Raw genomic sequence first — 25,421 nt, forward strand, 5'->3', positions numbered from 1 at the left:
AAAGTAGTCTCTCCACTTTGCCATTTCCAGACTGTTCTGTTTTGAAGGCATCGCCCCCTTTTTGCTTAAGGGAGCCCCACATCCTGAGTGATAGTGAAGGACAGGGAAGCCTGGCGTGCTGCAGTCCACAGGCTCTCAAAGAGTCAGACACAACTTAGTGACTAAACAACAACCACATCCTGGGAAGTACTGTCACAAGCTCACCCATGGCTCTACTCTTCCAGCGCTGACCCACAGAGAGAAGATGGTGTCAGCTATGTGGCACCAAGACAAATGCTCCATTGTTCCCAGCCCTTCCCACTGCATCCCTGTACCCCACAAAATATAGAATGACCTGTTCAAATCCTGCCACATCCCCTGATTCTCTGAGGGCAGGTTATATATACATTTATGAATTAGTGCACAGCCCAGTATCAGCCCAACAGTTTCTGGAATCCAATTCCAATAAAGAAAATAACTGTCTACTCTAAAAAGTAGTACACATACATATAAACACACATTATCATCATTGTTTAGTTGCTAAGTCATGTCTACATCTTTTGCAACCCCACAGACTGCAGCCTGCCAGGCTCCTCTGTCCATGAGGTTTCCCAGGCAAGAATACTGGAGTGAGTTTCATGCCCTTCTCCAGAGGATCTTCCAGACCCATTGATCAAACCTGCATCTCCTGCATTGGCAGGCGGATTCTTTATCACTGAGCCACCAGGGAAGACCATATACACATATGTGTAAACATATTAAAAAAAGGTGGGAGCCTAGTCCACTCCCCACCCATGGGCTTTTCCAATCTTTAGCCAGCAAGTTCTTCTTACAGTCTAATCTAATTACTCCTTGAATCAACATAAGACTTATTTCTCCCATTATCACTGGAAAAGAAGAGTTCATAAATATTGCCCACCTTATATATCTTCCAACACTTAAGGGCCCCTCTCTGCCTTCTCTTCTCTGAAACAAATGAACCCTTCTGTAAGTCCATGGCAATCAGCCAATTTATTTCATGGTCCCCTCAATCGTGAAAACCTGCAAGCTTGAATCAGACATAAAGACAGCTATATGGCCACAGTACTGCTCCTTCAATATTTAAATATGTGCGATTATTATACCTCTTGCCTTGTTATATTTTAACCAGAGCTGGGGATGAGAAAACAAGTGCTTTTTTGAGCATCTGTCACTGCTGACCCTGGGTTACCTCTGCAGTGCATGCTTATAGCACTTACCAAGATTATTAAGTGCTCTGGTGACATTATTACAAGAGGGGGCAGGACCAGTGTCAGCCTAATGAGGCGGCGGATGATATCTGATGGTCTCCATCTGAAAATCAGCAGAGGCCAGCCTGTGCACTAATCAAGTCACCGAAGGCCCTTCACCTGGGACAAGAGCAGCCTTTGTCTCCACCTGAGAGCAAAATGAGCCACCTCCTTTCTAGTGCTAATAAGTTTAATGGAGACGGTTATGTTCCATGGGAAAAGCTGGGCTCTCCTCTTCCAGGGCAAGCATCCAAAACAAGGGGCTCGAGAAGCCAAGAAACTATTCCTTCATGAGCCGCAACCTGAACCCACAGGCACTTTCACGGTACTTGACGTGGAATAGGAGCTCCCTGCATGTTTCTACTGAAGCCATAATGAAATAGTTATTAGAATTTACCCATGGTTCTGAACTTCCTGGTAGCCTAAGCAAAGACAGGAAAAAGGAGGACTTCCCTGGTGGTCCAGGGGTTAAGAATTTGCCTGCCAATGCAAGGGGGCACAGACTCGATCCCTGGTCCCGGAAGATCCCTCATGTCACAGGCCAACTAAGCCTGTTGCCATTACTACTGAAGCCTACACACTCCAGGGCCCACAAGCTGCAACTACCAAAACTCCCACTCCTAGAGCCGGTGATCTGTAGAGAAGCCACTGCAAGGAGACCTCCATGTACTGCGACTAGAGAGCAGCCTCACTCGCCACAACTAGAGAAAAGTCCAAGTGTAGCAACAAAGACCCAGTGTAGCCAAAATTAAATAAATAAGAATTTAAAATAAAATACCCAGTAAAAAGAAAAAGAGGAGAAGGGGGGTAGGGGTGACAACCCTCCGTGCAGTCAAAAATCTGCATGTAACTTAGGGTTGGTCCTCTGTGTCTGTGATTCCACAGCCATATTCAAGCAACTGTGGACTCAACCAACAAGAGATCATGTAGTATTGTGTTACTTACTATTGAAAAAAATTCCCCTACAAGTGGAGCCATGCACCTCAAACCTAGCTTGTTCAAGGGTCAACTCTATACTTGTTTACAAAGTTTTCTTGTGTGAATAAGACAGAATATTAACGCTGTCAGAAGATCCAGTCTGCGAGCATTGTTTTGGAGAATGTTGAGCACATGCTTCTGAGTTCTTTAAAGTCCTCTGCTTTCAAACCCATGCAAAGCAGAGGCCAGCAAGAAGCCAGGGCCCTCTCTGTTCCTTGCTGGGTGGAGATGAGACCTGGGACCCTTTGCTGTGGTGCTTGCACATGCACAAACATGTCCTCCAGCAGCAAAATACAGAGAAACTAAAGATAACTGTGTGCATGGGTAGTTGGGGCGAACTGTGGACAACAAGATACAAAACTGCCCCTTCTGAGGAGCCAGGAGCAAAAGCAGAGTACTGGCACACGTCCCCTGCACACACCACCACCAAAGGGGCAGGCAGACCACCTATGCCAACCCCCTGACCCAACCCCTGGGCACACTCCCCACCTCACCCCTTGGAAGGAATCAGCTCACCCCTCTGGGGGAGTGAGCAGGCAAGGGAATCTGTTGATTGTTCTCCTTCCCCTCTGCTGCAGCAGAGGCCCCATAAGCCCGAGCCTGAATTTCCTGCCTGGCTTCTGATCAATTGCTATTGATCGAGGAAGCCAAGAATCCTGGTTGGTAACAGAAAGATCTGTTGGTTGCACAAATACGTGTAAGAACATATTTGTACCCCACCCACACCGGCTTATGGGGCAACAATCAAGGTCAGACAGCAGCTTTTCTGTGCATCTTTAACAGCCAGCAGGAACATACTATGGGCTCTCAGGCATTTGCATTGCTGGCTGGGCCAGAACAAGAGACCCCAAGTTCCCAATGACAGATGATGCCCACAGCGGTCAATCTGGTTTAGAAATGTATCCATGGTTTCTCACCAAGTGGTCCAATTGCACTTGCTAATGAGATACAACCAATTCTAGACTTATTTTTTTCTCTTTAGGCACATAGTCACCAATGACAAGACAGAGTCCATATATTTGAACAGGAATGCAGAGAGTAGGGAAAAGAACATAATTTGGGTTTAAAAAAATAATTTCATTGAGTAGCATCATCATACATACTCTCTCAAGACAGAAGGAAAGAAGTCACACTGTATTGTCCCAGCTTCTAAGAAAGATAAATAGAAACTGTGAGAAAGCAGTAAGCCTACCAAACTTCGAAATTAATGAGCGTTTAAGAGGGAAAAGCCTGAAAACTCCTCCTGTCAGCCAGGTTGAGGTGAAACAAATAATAATCTCACATGCTATTAGAGATAACATCGTTGATACATTGTGTCGAATTGCCCTCATATCAAAATCCAAACTATCTATTCCTTTCATCCAGCAGTTCCATTCCCAAGACTCTATTACAATGAAAAAATATAATATTTCTCTATTTCCTTATAAAGTGCAGAGAAGTACGTATAAGAATGTATCTGTAGCCTGTATAAGTATCGTTTATAAAAAGAAAAACAGAAACAGGTGAATTTCTATTAATAGAAATACAGCATGGTTAGTTCAAAGAACCATGACTCTTTCATTCTTGGCATGCACAAATACTTACTGAGCATCTGCTATACTGATGGGGTTCTAGGCAGTTTGTTACCTCACAAAAAATATACCAAAAAATCTCTGGTCTTGTTGAGATTATATTCTAGACATAATGGTTTCAAATACATTCTACGCATTCTTGAAGTATAGACATGCATATATCTGTATGACATTTCTGTAATAGATGTAATGCCAGATGCACTCTTGAATGAAACCTTTGTAAAGCTCTGAAGCCCCTGTAAGTCCCTTCCATGCAAATAGGAAGCCACTGGAGCAGGTTTAAAATAAAAAATTAACACCAGCTTGAACTTTAGAACACACTTAACTGGCTTTCAGTCCTGGCTTTGATGTATACACTAACTGTACAATCTCAATTTATTTAACGTCTACATTCCAGACTCACAGAATTACCACAAGAGTTTAGACAGAAAGAAAAAAAAAAACTGTCTAAAAACTCTTTAGAGCTGCCTGGAAAAAAAGTAGATACTCAATAAATTTCTTTTTCCTGTCCTTTCTTTTCAAACTGTCTCGAGATTCAAAACCCTTAACCACTCAGTGTCTTTCTCCACTAATTTATTATCCAACTTAAAAGAAAATACATTCTTTAAAAACATTCAAAAATATTTATGTTGCTGAATCAAAGAATTTTTAATTTCCTTGCTCTCTTTCCTGTCTCAGTCCATACATCACAGGAGAAAAAAAAAAAAAAAAAAAACTTATTTCCTTCAGTAGCTATATCTTTGTACTTCTTAGCACTATTCCTTCTTCATAAAGGAAGCTGGTTTAAAAATATTTTTTAATTAAGCAGATATCTATTAACTTATTCTCACCTGTATTCTGATAGTCACTTTTGTTTCCAAAAAATAATCCTTTTCTTATAAAGCCTACATGTCAGCAAGGGCAAAAAAAAAAATTTTTTTTTTTTTTTTTTTACAGAATTTGAAAAACCCACGGGCATGCTGAAGTCCTAAACTGACTGCAGCACCCTCACCACTTGCTTTCTATTGGATGTTTTCCCTTAATTCACACACTCCATTTAATACCTGAGACTGTGAGCACAATAAAATCTTTCAATAGAGTATCTATTACACAGTTCCAATCATGAAAATAAAGTCCAGTGGCATAAAATAAGTTGTCTCGTGGAGCTCCTGCCGTCTGGGAAAGTGATGCTCTAGCAGGTAATCTGCTAGAAGGCTAATGAAGACTCAAGTTCTCCAGGTGCTGGAGCTGGCGTCCAGTTGCCAGGCTCTACCAAAGTAATTTTTTCATATAGTCCAGGGCACAAGTAGCTGATTAAATACCAAAAACACTTCTCGAAACTTACTATCTTATCTTTATATCATGTTTCATCAGATACTTTCGGGAACTTAGCACCAAGAAAAAAAAAATACTGTAAAAATAATTCTCTGTTTTATATGCCTATGAGAATGGTGTAGTCAATATATTTTTATTTTTTCTTTGCTTACCGAGAAGTTCAAACCAGATATAAATCTTAGTAACTCATTTATTCATTCATCTATTCAATAAACATACATGGAGCCCCTATTACATGTCAAGGACCATGCAAAGTCCTGATGATTCAGAGCTCAAGGGTACAGTCAACTTTTCAGAAAGCCATGGGCAGATACTGAATTAAGAAGGGACCATTTCTGTGACTGACATATACATAGGATAATCTGAGAGCTCATAGAAATAGCATTTCATCCAGCCTGGGGAAATGGAGGGGTGAGCAGGGAGAATCAAGGAAGGTGCCCCCCAAAACATTCAATAAGATATCATCTCTGCTGCTGCTGCTAAGTCGCTTCAGTCGTGTCCAACTCTGCGAGACCCCATAGACGGCAGCCCACCAGGCTCCCCCGTCCCTGGGATTCTCCAGGCAAGAACACTGGAGTGGGTTGCCATTTCCTTCTCCAATGCATGAAAGTGAAAAGTGAAAGTGAAGTCGCTCAGTCGTGTCCGACTCTTAGCGACCCCATGGACTGCAGCCCACCAGGCTCCTCTGTCCATGGGATTTTCCAGGCAAGAGTACTGGAGTGGGGTGCCATTGCCTTCTCTGGATATCATCTCTGGTTCCTGGTAAATTACCTCCCATTTGATTTCTGATGTTTCTAATTTTTTATTTAAAAATAATTTTAAACCTTCATAGCAAGAGACTGGAAAAAAATACATACTTAATCATATATATGCATATTTAGACATACAAATAAAAGTCACTAAACAATACCCTTTTAACCTAAAGGAACCCTCAAATTTTATAAAAACACAGCTTTGTTGCTGTTGTTCAGTCATAAGTCATGTCCAACTCTTCCCGACCACATGGACAGCAGCCCCCCAGGCTTCCCTGTCCTTCAGTCTCCTGGAGTTTGCTCAAACTCATGTCCATTGAGTCAGTGATGCCATCCAATCTGTCTCCCCCTTCTCCTCCTGTCTTCAATCTTTCCATAAAAGTCACTAAACAATATCCTTTTAACCTAAAGGAACTCTCAAAAGTTATAAAATCATAGCTTACAATAGGATATTACCAAGGTCTCTAGGAAAACCAGACCTAATTAGGAGTAACCTGCTTTGAAGAGTTCACTCTTGCCATGAATATTTTCCATGATTCCAAAGTAACTTTGTTTAAAAATATGAAGGTATCTTCTTACTAAGCACATTCTCAGCCTTGCCTCTTCACTACTGTTTAGCACACCAACCCCAGAGGTGTTGATCCAGTAGCTCTGGGCTGGTAGATGGTGACCAACAACACAGATTGACTCTATACTTTCTAGGTGGATTCTGGCTTACTTCCAGATTTGGCTAATGCAAAACCAGTGCATTCCTTTGCCGCCTCCTCCACCAACCTTCCCCTCTGCCACGTCATTCACTGTGAGAGAATGGGGTGCCTGGCATTGATTCAAATCTGTCCCTAAGCAAACTGCTTTTATTTCAGAGGAACACTTTCTAGTGATTAGAACTGCAGGGGAAGTAAAACAATTTTACATTTATGTAGCATTCCCATCCCCAAAGGAATAGTTTCTATGCCTACAAATACCTCAGAAGCAATAAAGGGTTTGGTGGGTTGGAGTCTTTTTTGTGACTTTGTAAAAAAGTCAGAATACCATGTAATAGATAATACTTAACAGCAACAAATACCATAACAAATATTTCATACGCATGACTCCCATTTAACAGCAACCACCTCATAAACCTGTGGTAAAAATGACAATATCTAGCTTATAAATCCAAAGCAGCAAGGGAAGGAAGTTTGCTTTCTTCTTTCTTTTCTCTCTTTTCCTCTCCCTACTTTTACATACCACTTATCACCAGAAACACACTTGTTTGTTTCCCCTCTTTCTTTAATACAATATATGCCCTAGAAAAGTTCACTACTATATCTCCAACTCCTGACACCAAGAAGTCACATCAGTAAATATTTGTTGAATACATAAATGATGTTTTTCAAAATCTGTTTAGCTCATTCACATTCCATCCTTGCAGCTCAATACTAAAAACTAAGGCACAGTGAAGGTAGAAAGGATACTTCCCAACCTCCTCTTCTCCTTTACTCTAGCAAAGAACAACATCCTACAAAAAGCCAAAGCTATTTTAAAAAATGCTCCAAGAAGTTCTGTTACGCCTGCGGCAGCCCACCTAGAACCTTACTGTATAGATCAACCGTTGATTGTATTTTGACTTAGCAGTTTTGACACCTTTGAAACCTGCCCACTCTTCATGGTTCCCAAAAATGTTCTGAGTGTTTCTCAAAGGGAACAGAAATCAAAGAGAATGTCTGGTTATGTCTTTGAATGGAACATGGTTATACTGACTCCCTTTCCAATATCTTAAGCCAAAATAAGTTGGGAGAGTGTAAGACCACTGATTAACAACGATACTAAACACACACACACACACACACACACACACACACACACAGTGATACTATACAGCATTCATGAACCTTATTAAATGGACCACACAGCCCCAGAGTACCATGGGTACAAAGGCTACTTTGAACTTCAGAATCTCTGCAGCCAAAACATTCACCTTCCCAAATATGAGTCTGTAAAGCCCTTACTGAGTTTAGTTAAAGAGGAAGTAACCCAGATATGCACAGAAATCGGTGGCTGCGGGTCACTTAAATCACAGGAGATCTAGGAACCGATAAAAAGAGAATCATAAAATACAACTAAATAAGCAGTAAACTGTCTAACCCAGAGTTGCTCTTGGTTCTGTCACTACAAGGGAACAGACCACAGTAAAAAAAAAAAAAAAAAGAAAGAAATTTAAGAATAAATAAATAAATAAAAGCATCAGTCCATAGAAGCCAAGGGGCTTCAAGCAGGCCATAATTCTAAACCTCCGTACTCTGGCTTGACGTTTGCTACCAAAGTGCTCTACTAAACTGCTTGCCAAGGAGCAATGAAGCAGAGCCCTAGCAATTCTTTCAACAAGCTACCGAGAGTGGAAGGCTAATTTAATGGGGCAGGGCCAAGCGCATTTAACAAACTGCACATCTGTAAGACGGAAATAAGCTGTCTTCATCTTCAGCAGTAACTCTCCTTGCTAAGGAGCTCCAAAATAGTGTTGAAGCCTTTCTCCCTCTCGGTGTGTAGCTGCCAATGAATTTGTTTCCATCTGCAGAAAAGAGGCTGGCAAAACATGAAGCTTTACCTAGCACCACTGGAGCCACCAGAGCCATGAATGGAAAAACTCGAGCAGCATCTGATTCCTTTCCTGGAGAAAAGACATAAGGAATCATGTCTACTTGGCCTTAACTTACACACTTTTTCCAAGTTTCTTTCCCCTTACCCCAAAGGAAATCAAATCATGTCACACGGAAGGTGAGTCCATTTCCACATCAACCTTTTGGGTGTAAGTATGTACCAGGAAGCCTGGACTCCACCTAGAATGTTGCTTTTATTTGCTGCACTCGGGGTGTCTCACTAAGCCTGGAAAAGGCAGCCTACTAGTCTGACTAGTAAAGTTTTGGGGGATGAGTAAGAGCAAAAAACACAAAGAGTGGCCAAAAAGGATTGATGATGAAAATAATTCCTTCAAGAGAAAAGTATCTCAGAAAAATCCACAGAATTAGAGACTCCTAGAGTGACAACACTCCTGGGTATCATTTTAGCCTCTTCTTTGTGATTTGAAGATGAGGAAACCGAGACCAAGAGAGGAAGTGACATGCCCCAAATTACACAGTATGTGGCCGCAAAGCGGTGTATCACAGGTCCTTTCCATACGGTTAGGCTGCCTCTTCTAGAAACGGAATCGTGAGCCATCAGCTATGCTGCAGAAAACCAAATAAAACAGGGCAGACAAGAGTTTGAGTTATCATATCCAAAGAAGAGCCATGTTTGAAATGCAGGTCGTCGGGGGTTCTCACTTGGTCTTACTCTAGACAATTTCCTGTGAGAATATTCAAGTCACTTAAGAGACAGACTTAACACTCAGCAATCTCGAGCTCTCTGTTGCCCTCATCGCTGACAGCTCTCCCATCCTTCGGTCATCAAACTTACGGAGAAGTGTCACTGACCAGACACATGGCCCACACCCACATTTTCTTTGGGGGCCTGCAGACAGGTAACAGGTACATTCAACTTATAAACTATTGCAGGATACTGACAGCCCTCAAATGATTAGCAGCCTACATCACCTTCCCACTATGCTATCTTCCTTCTTTATCTCCTTCCTTCCTTATCTCATACTTTGTCAATCTGTCTCTTTTTCCCCTCCCTCTTTCTCACCTTTTCTCAGTCCTGGCAGCACAACTAAGAGAGTTGTTTAGACCTGTTGATAACTGATGGGAAATAAAATAAGAAATTGCTGCTTGCCACAATGAAGTTAGAACACTCCCTCACACCATACACAAAAATAAATTCAGAATGGCTTGAAGACTTAAATATAGGATATGATACCATAAAACTCCTAGAGGAAAACACAGGCAAAATATTCTCTGACATAAATCATAGAAAGGTTTTCTTAGTTCAGTCTCCCAAGGCAATAGAAATGAAAGCAAAAATAAATGAGACCTAATCAGACTTATAAGCTTTTGCATAGCAAAGAAAACCATTAACAAAAGACAACCTAAGGACTGGGAAAAAATATGTGCAAAAGAGGCAACTGACAAAGGCTTAATTTCCAAAATATACGAACAGCTCATACAGCTCAATAACAAAAACAAACAACCCAGTCAAAGAAAGGGCAGAAGACTTAAATATGGACTTTCTCCAAAGAAGACATACAGATGGCCAACACAAGAAATGATGTTCAACTTTGCTACTTATTAAAGAAATGCAAATCAAAACCACAATGAAGGATCACCTCACACCAGTCAGAATGGCCATCATCAAAAAGTCTACAAATAATAAATGCTGGAGAGGGTATGGGAAAAAAAAAAAAAAAAAAAGAACCCTCTTACATCGTTCATGGCGATGTAAATTGGTGCAACCACTATGGAGAACAGTACAGAGGTTCTTCATGAAACTAAACACAGAGTTGCCATATGAGCCAATAATCCCAGTCCTGGGCTATATCCAGAGAAAATGCAAAGTCAAAGAGTTACATGCACCCTAATGTCCACAGAAGTACTATTTACAATAGCCCATACATGGAAGCAACATAAATGTCCATCAATAGATGAATGGATCAAGAATGTGTGTGTGTACACACACACATATACACACGATGGAATATTACCCAGCCCTAAAGAAGAATGAAATAATGCCATTTGCAGCAAGGGAGGGACCTAGAGATTATCATGCTAAATGAATTAAGTCACAAAGAGAAAGACAAATATCATATGATATCACTTATATGTGGAATCTAAAATATGACACAAACGAACTTATTTACAAAACAGACACAGACTCACAGAAAACAAACTATGGTTACCAAAAGGGAAAGGGGGCGGGGGGATAAATTGGGAGTTTGGGATCAGCAGACACAGACTACTATACATAAAAGTAGATAAACAACAAGGTCCTACTGTATAGCACTGGGAAGTACATTCAATACCTTATAATAGATCATAATGGAAAAGAATATGAAAAAGCATACACACACACACATATCTCTGTATGTATATATATGTGCATGTGTATATACACACACACAAAACTGAATTACTTTGCTGTACACCGGAAACTAACAGTATTTTAAATCAACTTTATTTGAATTTTAAAAAAAGAAATGGCTGCTTATCTTCAATGAACAGAAGTACAAGATTAGGACTGAGAGCTGTTTGAAGTACATTCCTGTTAAAAACATTCAGGAAGCTGCAACATAAAAGTACTTGAGATGAAATGAATTCAGGATCACAAATTAAGATCAACAACCACCTCTACATTGAAACATTACAAGACACAGCTCAGTATCAAAAGTTCTTTCATAAAAAGTCGATATGATTACAAGAAGATACAGAAATCACAGTATTTAACAGATGTGCACGCAGCATAATCCCCAAGATTAATGAAACGCCGGATCACCACTGTTTAATATAGTTTTCGCTAAGCACGAGTAGCTCATACGGTAAGGATTTGTAGTTCAATCAAAATATCTTCTCTGCATCCACTTGTGAACATAATACTCACAACATCCATGTGATTAACAAAAGCAGCCTAGTCCAGGAGGGTTGCCAAAGGCAGGCAGCAGTGTGGCATATCTAAACAAATGAACATGGAAAGGTATCATTATGACTGATGTTGTAGACAATTGGGATAAAAGGCTTTTATAGTAAGTAAGAGGCTTTGGCAGGGGACAAGTCTTAAAGAGGTCCTTAGGCTCAGTAACCTTTCCCAGCCACAAACCAGATACAAGAAAGATCCAGACTTCCGACAGTGTCCTCCTGTCCCCAGGCAGAAATATCCAAAGAATGTAGACATAGTGGATGCAAATTTTCAGCAGTGGTGGGAACAGGAGAGAGCACAGGCAATGCTCCTCTTTCCAATCCCAGAGAATCACTTAATTCAGCCCTGCTATAACCAGGTGGCTCAGTGGGTAAAAATTCACCTGCCAATGCAGGAGACACAGGAGACGTGGGTTCGATCACTGGGTGGGAAAGATCCCCTGGAGGAGGGCATGGAAACCCATTCCAATATTCTTTCTTGGAGATTCCCATGGACAGAGAAGCCTGGTGGGCTGCAGTAGTTCATCAGGTCACAAAGAATCGGACACAACTGAGCACATATGCACACATAACTTAGTGGGACCGGGCCACCCTCTCTTTTTCATAAGTGGAAACCTTTGGTTTTTGAGCAAGCACCTTGAACTTTACCTCCAGGTATAAAAAAGAACTTGCCAGGTACCTAAGATGGATGACTAACTTTCATCCCTCCTTGATTAATCACTCCATGGATGTCTGCCTAAATAAAGACTCATTATCGAATGGCTACAAGACAGAAGCCAAAACACGCTGATGTCCAAATTAAAACAGTTGGCTCTTCCTCTTTCTCCTCCCCTTAAAAGCGTATTTAAAGGTTTTTTCCCCCCTAGAACAATACAATGCAATACATCAGGAAATCTGCCATTTTAGAAGAAGGGGCTGGAGGACAGGTCAGCGGAGAGATACAAACGAAGTCTTCAGCGGGAGACTTATAGATGGAGCGGGGCCTGGCTATGTCTTACAGAAACCCAAAGCACAGAAATATAAGGCTTGACCTAAAATGTGGAGGGAGAAGAGCAGCTGTTCGGGGTCCTGGTCCAATAGGCCTTTCAAAGGAATACAGGGAAGGGGTGCATTCCTTATATTTGAGCATAAGGCCTAAAGCACCCAGGCTCCTGGATCAAAGGTGAGGGCCTCTGATGGAGCGGAAGCAGGAGTCCAGGGAGGGAAAAACAAACAGAACAAAGAGCCACTTTGTTCACAATAGGAAAATCCATGTCAAGAAGGACTGCCATTGTTGTTCAGTCACTTAGTCAAGTCTGACTCTTTGTGATCCCAGGGACTGTAGCCCGCCAGGCTTCCCTGTCCTTCACCATCTCCTGGAGTTTGCTCAAACTCATGTCCATTGAACCGGTGATGCCACCCAACCATCTCATCATCTGTTGCCCCCTTCTCATCCTGCTCTCAATCTTTCCCAGCATCAGGGTCTTTTCCAATGAGTCGGCTCTTGATATCAGGTGACCAAAATATTGGAGCTTCAGCAGCAATCCTTCCAGTGAATATTCAGGGTTGATTTCTTTTAGGACTGACTGGTTTTATCTCTTTTCTATCCAAGGGATTCTCAAGAGTCTTCTCCAGCACCAGAGGTTTGAAAAGTGAAAGTGAAAGTTGCTCAGTTGTGTCCAACTCTTTGCGAGCCCATGGACTGTACAGTCCATGGAATTCTCCAGGTCAGAATACTGGAGTGGGTAGCCTTTTCTCTTTTCTAGGGGATCTTCCCAACCCAGGGATCAAACCCAGGTCTCCCGCATTACAGGTGGATTCTTTACCAGCTGAGCCACAAGGGAAGCTCACCAGAGGTTTGAAAGCATCAATTCTTTGGCACTCAGCCTTCTTCATGATTCAACTATCACATCTGTACATAACTTCTGGAAAAAACATAGCTTTGACTACAAGGACCTTAGTTGGCAAAGTGATATCTGGGACCATGGCAAAAATATGAGACAAAAAAATGAGACAATGTTTTCTGTGGTCAGCATGTTAGCCCTCTGAGTCAGGTACCTGTCTGAATGTCTCTTTCTTTGTACTTCCCAGATACTCTAGCCCTGCTGGTAGGTCCTGAGCCAATCCATTCAACAGCCAAGATTTATAGAGCTCCTGGCTTGCATCAGGAATTGAGTTAGAAATGAAGTATGCAGAGAAGCATTCTATGGGTTCTCTGCTCCGAAGATACAAAGAGCAGAAAGAAATGAAAGCTGGATGGAATCTGCCAGCTTTATCTATTTCATCATGAGCACTAACAGTTGCAGAAGCTGTCAACATCACAGAAAAAGCCTTATGGTTCTATAAAGCACTTCATACTCCCCATTCCTCCTTCAAAAAGTAACTTCCCCCACCAAGTAGATATAAAGGTTCTCACACAATGGAGCTGCATTCCCTTGACTGGAAGATTGTGTCCAGTTAAAAACTAAGAGGAGGAAACTCCTGGAATTTATTAGTGATTTATATCTCTGTATGAAGGAGTTAACTACCTGAACTGCTCCCTTTGGGATGGATGCAGAGTCTGAGGGTTGGTTCCCTAAAAGATGTACAGAGTATATGTACATGCAGAGGTCAGCCCAGGCCTGCCACCTATCCTAATTCTTTCAGGCCACACTCCCAAAAAACATCCTGTTTGCTATTTTTTATATATTCTCAAGTTCAGAAAATTGTTCGTGCTCTGAAGTAATTTCACATGCTGTAACTCTTAGATTTTTCTTTTTTTGTTAGTGTCTTAGAAGTCTTGCGCTTAGTAACTCAGTGATGTCTGACTCTTTGCGACACTATGGACTGTAGCCTGCCAGGTTCCTCTGTCCAAGGGGACTTCCCAGGCAAGAATACTGAGGTGGGTTGCTATGCCCTCCTCCAGGGGATCTTCCCAACCCAGGGATCAAACCCAGGTCTCCCGCATTGCAGGCGGATTCTTTACCATCTGGGCCACCAGGGAAGTCCCTTAGAAGTCTAGAAGAGATCAATTTAAAGAACCTTCCTAAACATATGGATTTTGGTTATTCTTGTCTTGCATGTCCCCAGTATATAACTAGCAGAGGCTTCCATGTATTTGAAGGGTATCCCGTATATGCTGAAAGCATGCAGTAGACCTCAAAACTCCATACAACCCTTTGCTTTTCAAAGGCAAAGGTTTCTCCCCTGTGACGTTCTCCCTGTGAATTCTCCCTTCCTCTCCTTTGTGAAGTTCAGGCAGGTGGCCTATATAATTTTCACCAGATTTTCTTCTGGAGTATAATCAAGTGCATTAGAAAACTAGGCAACATTAAAAGTCAAGCTGTCTCAAGAAAAAAAAAAAAAGGCAAGTGATGCGGCATGTCCATAGCATCTGAGCAATGAGCAGATCTTTAACTTTCTACAACACGTCTTTTTGCTATTTTGTTAGTACAAATGTCTCTGTAATTGAAATTCTGACATGTTGAAAAGACAAAATTTAGGAACTGTTTCACATGCAAAGATTCTCTTATCATTGTTCATTTGAAACACTGAGTACCTTACACATTTCTTTCAATGATCTCTACCCAGATGAGACAAGAACACGAAAGACTGCCTTGATTTCTTTTAAAAAAAAATTTTTTTTTATGTGTACCATTTTTAAGTCTTCATTGAATTTGTTACAATATTACTTCTGTTTTATGTCTTGGTTTTGCCACAAAGCATGTGGGATCTTAGCCCTCCAACCAGGAATTCAACCTGTACCTCCTGCATTGGAAGGTGAAGTCTTAACCACTGGACTGCCAGGGAAGTCCCAAAATTGCCTTAACAATAAATAAAAGCCATTTCTATCCTTCACTTTCCATCCTGGGAGACACGTGTAATTACAGCAGCTATTCATCAATAACAGAAAGGGAGAAGTGGTACCAATAATGAGAACCAAGATAAGGAATCTGTTTTCAGAAAATATCTTTAAAGTCCATGATTTGGATCTATAAGGTGAACCAAACAACTTGCTCTGCTAATTAAGACTTATCTATCAGGAGATTTCAAATGCTATTTGAAGGTACATCCCTAAAATGTCACAGTTACCCAGATCTCTGTCAAGCTACCTGGAAAAATGTAATTCAATTCTAGAAAATTATCACATGGTTAAGTGTAGCCAGATTACTGGGAGAAATATCAATAAACTCAGATATGCAGATGATACCACCCTTATGGCAGAAAGCGAAGAGGAACTAAAGAGCCTCTTAAAAGTGAAAGAGGAGAGTGAAAAAGTTGGCTTAAAGCTCAACATTCAGAAAACTAAGATCACGGCATCCAGTCTCATCACTTCATGGCAAGTAGATGGGGAAAGAGTGGAAACAATGGCTGACTTTATTTTGGGGAGCTCCAAAATCACTGCAGATGGTGATTGCAGCCATGAACTTAAAAGACTCTTACTCCCTGGAAGGAAAGTTATAACCTAGACAGCATATTAAAAAGCAGAGACATTACTTTGTCAACAAAGGTCCGTCTTGTCAAGGCTACCGTCTCGTCAAGGCTATGGTTTTCCCAGTAGTCATGTATGGATATGAGAGTTGGATTATAAAGAAAGCTGAGCACTGAAGAATTGATGCTTTTGAACTGTGGTGTTGGAGAAGACTCTTAAGGGTCCCTTGGACTGCAAGGAGATCCAACCAGTCCATCCTAAAGGAGATCAGTTCTGGGTGTTCATTGGAAGGACTAATGTTGAAGCTGTAGCTCCAATACTTTGGCCACCCGATGGGAAGAGCTGACTCATTTGAAAATACCCTGATGCTGGGAAAGATTGAGGGCAAGAGGAGAAGGGGACAACAGAGGATGAGATGGTTGGATGGCATCACCGACTCAATGGACATGGGTTTGGGTAAATTCTGGCAGTTGGTGATGGATAGGGAGGCCTGGTGTGCTGGGGTTCATGGAGTCGCAAAGAGTTGGACACAACTGAGCGACTGAACTGAACTGAAGTGTAGCCAGATGTAAAAAGAAAAATAATCTGGGAGATCAAGATGACAGAATATTAGAAATGGAATGCACTTCCTCCCCACAAATACATCAAAAATACTTCTACATATTAAACAACTCTCATGGAATACCTACTGAATGCTGGCAAAAGATGTCATACAACCTAAGCTGCAAGAAAGATCACTAAATAACCAGATACTAAAAAAAAAAACTTCCTGCAAACAAAAGGCCAGGACCAGATGGCTTCACTGAGGAATTCTACCAAATGTACAAAGAGGAACTGACACCTATCTTTCTCAAAATCTTCCTAAAGACTGAAGAGAAGGGAACACTCTGAATGTCATTCTATGAAGCCACTATTACCCTTATACCAAAACCAAAGACACTACCAAAAATAGAAAATTAGAGACCAACATCTTTGATGAATATAGATGCAAAAATTCTCAACAAATATTAGGAAACCAAATGTAACAACACATTAAAAAAAAAAGGATCATATGCCACACTCAACTTGGATTCATCCTACGGTCACAAGGATGGCTCAACATATGCAAATCAATGTGATATACCATGTCAACAAAAGAAAAAACAAAAATCACATTACCATCTCAACAAATTCAGAGAAAGTATTTGAATAAAATTTAATATCCATTCATGACAAAAACTCTTACCAAAGCAGATATAATGGGAACATATCTCAACATCATAAACTCTATTTATGACAAATTCATAGCCAACATAATATTTAACTGTGACAAGCTGAAAGCCCTCCACTAAAATCTGGAACAGGACAAGGATGCCCACTCTCACTATTTCTATTCAGCACAGTACTGGGAGTCCTAGCTACAGCAATCAGATAAGAAAAAGAAATAAAAGATACCCCAACTGGAAGGGAAGAGGTAAAATTGTCATTATATGCAGATAACATGATGCTATATACAGAAAATCCTAAAGACTTCACACAAAAACTTCTAGAACTGATAAATGAATTCATCAAGGAAGCAGGATACGAGATTAACATTCAGAAATCTGTTCCACTCCTTTACAATGACAATGAAGTATCAGAATGAGAATGTTTAAAAAAAAATCCTTTTTAAAATCACATTTAAAAATGCCTAGGAATAAACCCAATCAAGGAGGTGAAAGACTTATATGCTAAGAACTATAAAATACAGATAACAGAAACTGAAGATGATTCAAAGAAATGTAAAGATATACCATGCTCTTGTATTGGAAAAATTAATACTGCTAAAATGGCCATACTACTGAAAGCAATCTACAGATTTAATACAATCCCTATCAAATTATCCATGACACTTTTCACAGAACTAGAATAAATAATCTTAAATTTTATATGAACCACAAAAGACTCAGAATTGTCAAAGCAATCCTGAGGAAAAAGAACAGAGCTGGAGTCATAACCCTTCTGGCCTTCAGGTAATACTACAAGGCTACCGTAATCAAAACAGTGTGGTATTGGCACAAAAATAAACATACAGATTAATGAAACAGAATAGAATCCAAAAATAAACCCACACACTTACAGTCAATTACTTTTCAACAGAGGAGGCAAGAATATACAACAAAGAAAAGATACTCTCTTCAGAAAGTGGAGTTGGGAAAGTTGGACAGTCACATGTAAATCAATGAAGTTAGAGCACTCCCTCACAGCATATACAAAAATACATTCAAACTGGCTTAAATACTTAAGAAATAACACCATAAGCTCCTAGAAGAGAATGTAGATGAAACATTCTCTAACATAAATTGTAGCAATATTTTAATAGTCAGACTCCCAAGGCAAAAGAAATAAAAGCAAAAATAAATGGGACCTAAACAAACTTATAAGTGTTTGCACAGCAAAGAAACCATTAACAAAAAGATAACTTGCAGAATGGGGGAAAATATTTGCAGATGATGCTACCAAAAAAAAGGGGGGGTTAATATCCAAAATATACAGCCCATAAAACTCAATAACCACCAAAAAAAATCAATCAAAAATGGGCAAAAGATCTAAATAGACATTTCTCCAAAGAAGACATACAGATATCCAATAGGCACATGAAAGGATACTTAACATTGCTAATTATCAGAGAAATAAAAATCAGAACTATACTGAGGTATCACCTCCCATTAGTCAGAATGGTCATCATCAAAAAGTCTGCAAATAATAAATGCTGGAGAGGGTGTGGAGAAAAGGGAAACTTCCTCTACTGTTGGTGGGAATATAAGCTGGTTCAGCCACTATGGAAAACAATATGGAGGTTTCTCAAAAATCTAAAAACAGCATTGCTACATGATCCAGCAATCCCACTCCCGGGCATATATCTAGAGAAAGCTAATTCAAAAAGGTGCAATGTTCATAGTAGCACTGTTTACCATAGTTCAGATACGGAAGCAACCTAAGTGTCCATTGACAGATGAATGGATAAGAAGATGTGATACGTCTGTGTATATCCACACATAGACACACATACATACAAACACACACAATGGAATATTATTCAGCCATAAAAAATAATGCCATTTGCAGCAGCATGAATGTACCTAGAGATTATCATACTAACTGAAGTCAGAGAAAGATGAATATCATATCACTTATATGTGGAATCTAAAAAAAAAAAACACAAGTGAACTTATTTACACAACACAAACAGACTCACAGACACAGAAAACAAACTTGTTACCAAAGGGGAAAGAGCAGGGAGGGATAAATTAGGAGCTTTTAATTAATTAGGATCTTGTAAGACCCACAAGAGCCTACTGTATAGCATGGGGAACTTTATTCAATATCTTGTAATAATCTATAATGGAAAAGAATCCAAAAATATAAATACATGAATACATATATATCAGATTGTACATATATGTGTGTGTGTGTATACATATCACTTTGCTGTATACCAGACACACAACATTGTAAATCAACTAAACTTCAATAAAAAAATAAAAATTTAAAAAGAAAAATAAGATACAAACCTGATTTTCAAGAAGCAAATGCTGGCAATACCATATTCATGTGGAAAGAGCAACTTGAAAAATGGGTCTTTTTCTTTTAAATAAATAAATCAGTTGAATGCATATGTTACATGAAAATGAACCTCTTAAAGAAATTAAAACCCCAAGTATATGATTCTATTTTTTCCCTAAAAAATACTCATTTGCCTATGTAGTACTGTATTTTGAAGACACACTCCTAACCAACGACCTCAGAGTAATCAGTACAGTAAAAGAAGATCATAAGTTAGTTAGTGTGTGAAACACTAGGTGATTAGCACACCTTTATACCTCAGAAGCCAAAAGTAGTCCCATGGATCAGCCTACTCTTACACACACACGTTAGCAATAACCAAGAGGCATCAAGGAACTGGGGCATCCTATCGAGAGATTAGTCAGATTTTCTACTTATATCCCATATTCTGAGAGGCCCTCCTGCTACAATATTACAAGGTCCAGATAAATAGAAAAGCAAACTTTATAATGCATTTCTGACCATCAAAGAAAGTAAAGAAAATATTTAAAAGGAGTGGAAAGAAAATGGAAAGCAAAGGGAGGGAGGGAGGAACAGGGAAGAAGTTTAAGGTAAATTCAAAATCGTAACTTGCAAGCACATACATTAGTCAAGATCACTCTGGAAGAAGACGCTGTTCAGTCTCTGACATCAGAGACTGAACTCCCATCCCTCATATGATGGGGTAGCTGGGTCTGAGGCTTGTGCATTAAGCTGGGACCCATGAAAGTAGCTTATGTAGTCCCAGGTCCATCCTGTCCCATAAGGACATAAGAAATGCACATTTTCTCTGGAGGAAAGCTTTCAACTTAAGCCCTTAATACTACTGTAAATTAAATCAAATACAAACTCTCAGAAAAAAATATTCCTCAAAACATGAAGCAACATAAATCAGAGTGGCCAGAAACAATAAACAACAGAAAGTGTTAGTCACTCAGTCGTGTCCGACTCTATGCGATCCCATGGACTGTCCATGGAATTCTCCAGAAAAGAATACTGGAGTGGGTAGCCAGTCCCTTCTCTAGGGGATCTTCCCAACCCAGGGATCGAACCTGAGTCTCCTGCATTGCAGGCAGATTATTTACCTTCTGATTATTTACCTGCAGACAATAGAACTATACCCTCTATTACCAGTATTTAACGTTCTTAGATACAGAATAATTCTGTATATAAAATAATTCACATAATAAGATATGGATTAAAAAATACTCTCCATTTAGATAACTGAAGTAATACTACAGAATGCCAAAGACAATAATAATATTACAAAAAGCAGCCACAAAAAATTTCAACAATTAGACTGAAAGCAGACCTCTAACCAGTGACAACTGAAGCAGAAGCAGAAGATAGAAGTTATCTTCCAAGTGCTAGGAGGAAATAACTAGAAATCCCAGTGAAGCTATTTTTTAAGAATGAAAGCATTTTCCTCTAAACAAAAACTGAGACTTTATTATCAACATAACTTTACTAAAGAAATGTTTAAAAGATATGTTTTAGAAAAGAAAATGAACCCAAAGAAATGTTGAAATGCAAGAAATGGTGAACAGAAAACTTGGTAAATATCTAGGTAACTTTGGTAACCATAACTTTGTTTTCTATGTCTGTGAGTCTGTTTCTGTCTTGTAAATAAGTCATTTGTATATTTTAGATTCCACAAATAAATGATATCATATGGTATTTGTCTTTTCTTTCTGACTTATATCACTTAATTAATCATCTCCAGATCCATTCATGTTGCTGCAAATGGCAATATTTCATTCTTTTATGGTGAGTAATATTCCATTATTTACACACACACACAGATACACATATCACGTTTTATCCACTCATCTGTTGATGGACATTTAGGTCGCTGCCATGTCTGGGCTACTGTAGATCGAGTGGCTATGAACATTAAGGTACATGTGTCTTTTCAAATCAGACCTTTCATCTTTTCCCAGATACATGCCCAGAAACGGGATTGCTGGATCACATGTAACACTATGTTAGGAAATGAGAATGCAAACTCACTGATACAGAGAACAGACTGCTGGTTACCAGAGACGGTGGGAAGGTGGTGGTATTAGACACAAGAGGTCAAAAGCTACAAACTTCCAGTTATAAAACAAATAAGTCCTGGGAATGTAATTTACAACATGGTGACTACACTTAACAATACCATATCGCATATCTGTAAGTTGCTGAGAAAGTAATTCTTAGAAGTTCTCATCACAAGGAGAAAAAATTATAACTATGTACAGGGAAAGATATCAACTAGACTTACTGCGTGATTATTTCATAATACATACAAATATCCAATCATTATGTTGTACACTTGAAGCTAATATAATGTTGAAAAGTGTGAAAATGTTAGTTGCTCAGTCATGCTCGACTCTTTGCAACCCCACAGACTGTAGCCCACCAGGCTCTTTTGTCCATGGAATTCTCCAGGCAAGAATACTGGAGTGTGTTGCCATTTCCTACTCCAGGGAACCTTCTACACCCAGGGATCGAACCCAGGTCTCCTGCATTGCAGGCAGATTCTTTACCATTTGACCACCAGGGAAGCCCATTCTGGAGTGGGTTGCCATTTCCTACTCCAAGGGATCGTCCCAACCCAGGGATCGAACCTGCGTCTCTTACGTCTCCGGCATTGGCAGGTGAATTCTCCATCACAAGCGTCACCTAGGAAGCCCCAGTATAGTGTTATATGTCAATTATACCTCAGGAAAAAAGAGAGGCTGATGAGTTACAATACTCTAAGGTGCTGTGTCATTTGGAAGAGAGGTTATGATACCGATTAACTCCATTCTCAGTAGGGGAAAGGAGCATGGCCTTAATCCACCTGAACGTCCCCTCATACCCAAGACTTACTCTTCTTAGTTGTAATCTAAGCTGGAAGGGGCTGGGGGTGAGACCAGCAGATCTGATGCATTTCCTGACAGAACAGAATTCTGGGTGGGTTCCCTGAGAGCAGAGGAAGAACCCTGAGCAAAGAAAAGGCCTGGAGGAGAAGGAAAGGCAGAGAGTCTGGGCAGCCGAACTTTCAGCTGTCTCCAAAGTAATCTACTTACCCTGACCTGCAGGCTGGGTGTGGCTATGTTTGTGGAGGGCTTTGTAGGGGCTGGGCGTTGTTTGACTATAGCAAACAGGCTTAGAGATGAGTGATTTGTAAAGTTACTGCAAGGACTGGTAGGCAAGGATGTGTTTGAGTTTCTGGGTTTTGCCAATCAAAAGGTATTGAGAAGAGAAAGGTTTACGTTCAACTGGGAAAGCCCAATTTCCTCCTGGAATGTTTCTGTTAGATGCAGTCTGACCTCATCCACCCCCATCAATGTTCTTATTTCTTGGGAAAATAAAAATCACAGCCCATACCTTCCTTCTTCAAAGGCTTCCTTGCAACCTGGTTATTTAGTTGCGGTCTTGCTCAGTATTAGGGTCAGCATCCAGGAAAACAACCTAAAGAAGCTTCTTGTGGTCATTTCTTTATCATGTTTCATGACAACCTGGGCAATGAGACTTAAAGGGGGAGAAGGAGGTGGGAAGAGGAGCAGAGGAGCAGCATTGTAAGTGGAACGCTAACCTGTGGAATGTAGGTTCCCTTTTAATCCTAAAGCAAACAGTAGAAAGGTCAATAGACAAGGAAGACTCGTTTCAATGCCAGCTCCAAATTATTTATAAACTATCTATTATTCAGATTATCTCTCTTTCTGATGAAGTCCATTTGAAGAATTAGTGAGTGGTGACAGTAGTTAATAATTGCCCTGTTACCATAACTTTAGAAGCATGAGAAGTGATTCTACCCTGGAGAGCTGCTAAGAACAAAAGGTGTTGCCTAGCTGAGACTAGCAGGCTACTTCAGCATGCACACCTGCCCATGGGATCATATGACCCTTCAGTCACATAATGTGGGGTTTTTTTGGTTTGTTTTTTTTTTTTTTTCAGCTTTTAATTGGAGGAACATCGCTTTACAATGTTATGTTGGTTTCTGCCATACAACAACACGAATCAGCCATAATTATACATATATGCCCTCCCTCTTGAGCCTCGCTCCCCATTCCACCCCTCTAGGTCATCACAGAGCACATAACATGTTTTATAACCCCTGCCCAAAGGACAGACCTGTGAACTTAATATCAAACACACTATTTCCTGATTTCCCAACTTGCTTGTAGTTGCCCTGAGTGTTGTTCACTATCTGCTATGGGCACAGAGAAGACAATGCCCAGTGAAAACATTACGAAGTATTTCCCAGCCCCAAAGAGGACTATGTATTGGTAACCCCAAGGAGTCCTGCATTCAAAATCAACATTATTGAAGGGGCAGCACAGTGAGGAATTAAAGAGATATCTTTAATATTTTCAACCAATGAAATTAATATTTTAGAAAATCAGTCAGCAAATATTTACAAGATTTCATCATGCTATATACTTGGTTATGACAGAAACATGTAGAACGGCCCTTGGATTTCATATAAAAGAGACCCAAACTGAAAAAGCACAAAGCAAATGAGCCAGAGGGATTCCATTGGCTGATGTATCTCCTAAATATGAGCTCTTAAATAAACCAAAACCTCATGAATTCTTGGGGTGAAGATTCACAAAGTCTTCATAGGGTTAAAAGAGATAATTGCAAAATTCCTTCCTTCCTTCCTCTCTCCCTTATCCAGTGCACAGAGGCTGAGATTACCAGTCTAGTGTTCCTAACTCCACTGAGTAATTGTCCAACTTAAACTATATACAGATATTTTAAAAGAAAAATGTGTCCTCAAATCTCCCAGTGTTGACTATTGTTTTAGTGTGTTTTTTAGAAAACAACCAAAATAAAACCAAGTACGAAATCTTTAGATGTATCACCTTTAACCAATACAAACCAAAGCACGTGTAGAAATGAATACAACCCAACTACAAAACCATTAGCACCCAAGCACTGTTTACAACAGCCAAGATATGGAAGCTACCTACAATAAATGCCTGTCAACAGAGGAATAAAGAAGATGTGGTGTGTGTGTATATATACACCCAATATATATATATATACACACAATGGACTATGTGTATATATATATACACACACAAATGGACTATTACTCAGCCATAAAAAATAATGAAATAATATCATTTGTGGCAACATGGATGGACTTAGAGATTATCATATTAAGTATACAAAGATAAGTATCATATGGTATCACTTACATGCAGAATCTTAAAAAAATGATACAAATGAACTTATTTACCAAATGGAAATAGACTCAGAGGCATAGAAAATACTTATGGTTACCAAAGGGGAAAGGGCAAGAGGAGGTAGGGATAAGTTAGAAGTTGAGCATTAACAGATACAAAGTACTCTACATAAAAAAGACACAACAGGGACCTGCTGTGTACCAGAAGGAACTATATTCAGTATGTTGCAATAAACTATAATGGAAAAGAAGCTGAAAAAGAATTACATGTGTGTGTGATAGTATATATACTATATATTCTATGCACTATATATAGTGTATAGTCTATTTACAGCAGAGCAATTCATATATTTATATACACGCCAGAAACTAACACAACATTGTAAATCAACTATACATCAATAAAAATTTCAAAGTACATAAATAAAACCAATAGCATCCCAAATAGTATGAATAAAACATACTACCTGATGTTCCGCTGAAACCACACTGCTGCCCAAATGAAGACTTATGTGGTGCTGGTCACTGAGTGCTGTAGAACGGGGCCCTACTGAGCTCAGCGAGCATTTACCTCCACATTCAATGCAATGACTGCATTCTCCACAACTTTCCCCACTGGAACTACTGTGAAACCTTTCTTCATCAAACCTGCTCTGTCAGCATTTGGTCTTTAAATATAAATAGTACTTTGGCATCAAATTAATTCAACTCTGAGTTTTCTTAAGAGCCCTCTACATTTATTTTGGTTTGACTTGACACTAATTTGAACACGAACCAAAAACCTAAAGGCAGGCAGAGACACAAAAACCATGTCACAGTGCTTAGTTATACGACAGTTATCCAAAGATATAGAATTATGTCTAAATTTTTACTGCTATCCAAAGTGAAGCAACATTTTAAAATT

The 25,421-nt window shown here is 39.8% G+C and overlaps 1 protein-coding gene across 3 annotated transcripts in view; it reads right to left on the reverse strand.

Moving 5' to 3' along the window:
• The window catches only part of LYPD6B (LY6/PLAUR domain containing 6B), a 243,561-nt gene that overhangs the window by 112,137 nt on the left and 106,003 nt on the right, over positions 1–25,421 (reverse strand). Inside the window, exon 2 of one of the 3 annotated variants that reach the window (XM_070768187.1) lies at positions 11,368–11,438. The exons of 1 other annotated variant lie outside the window; for it this stretch is intronic. The gene's annotated coding sequence lies outside the window, so the exon portion shown is untranslated. Of the gene's footprint in view, positions 1–8,446; positions 8,468–11,367; positions 11,439–25,421 lie in introns of those variants that run through there. One more of the 3 variants, XM_070768188.1, reaches the window with a different exon arrangement.

The sequence above is a fragment of the Bos indicus genome, chromosome 2, assembly GCF_029378745.1.
Source record: "Bos indicus isolate NIAB-ARS_2022 breed Sahiwal x Tharparkar chromosome 2, NIAB-ARS_B.indTharparkar_mat_pri_1.0, whole genome shotgun sequence".
Classification (NCBI taxonomy): Eukaryota; Metazoa; Chordata; class Mammalia; order Artiodactyla; family Bovidae; genus Bos; species Bos indicus.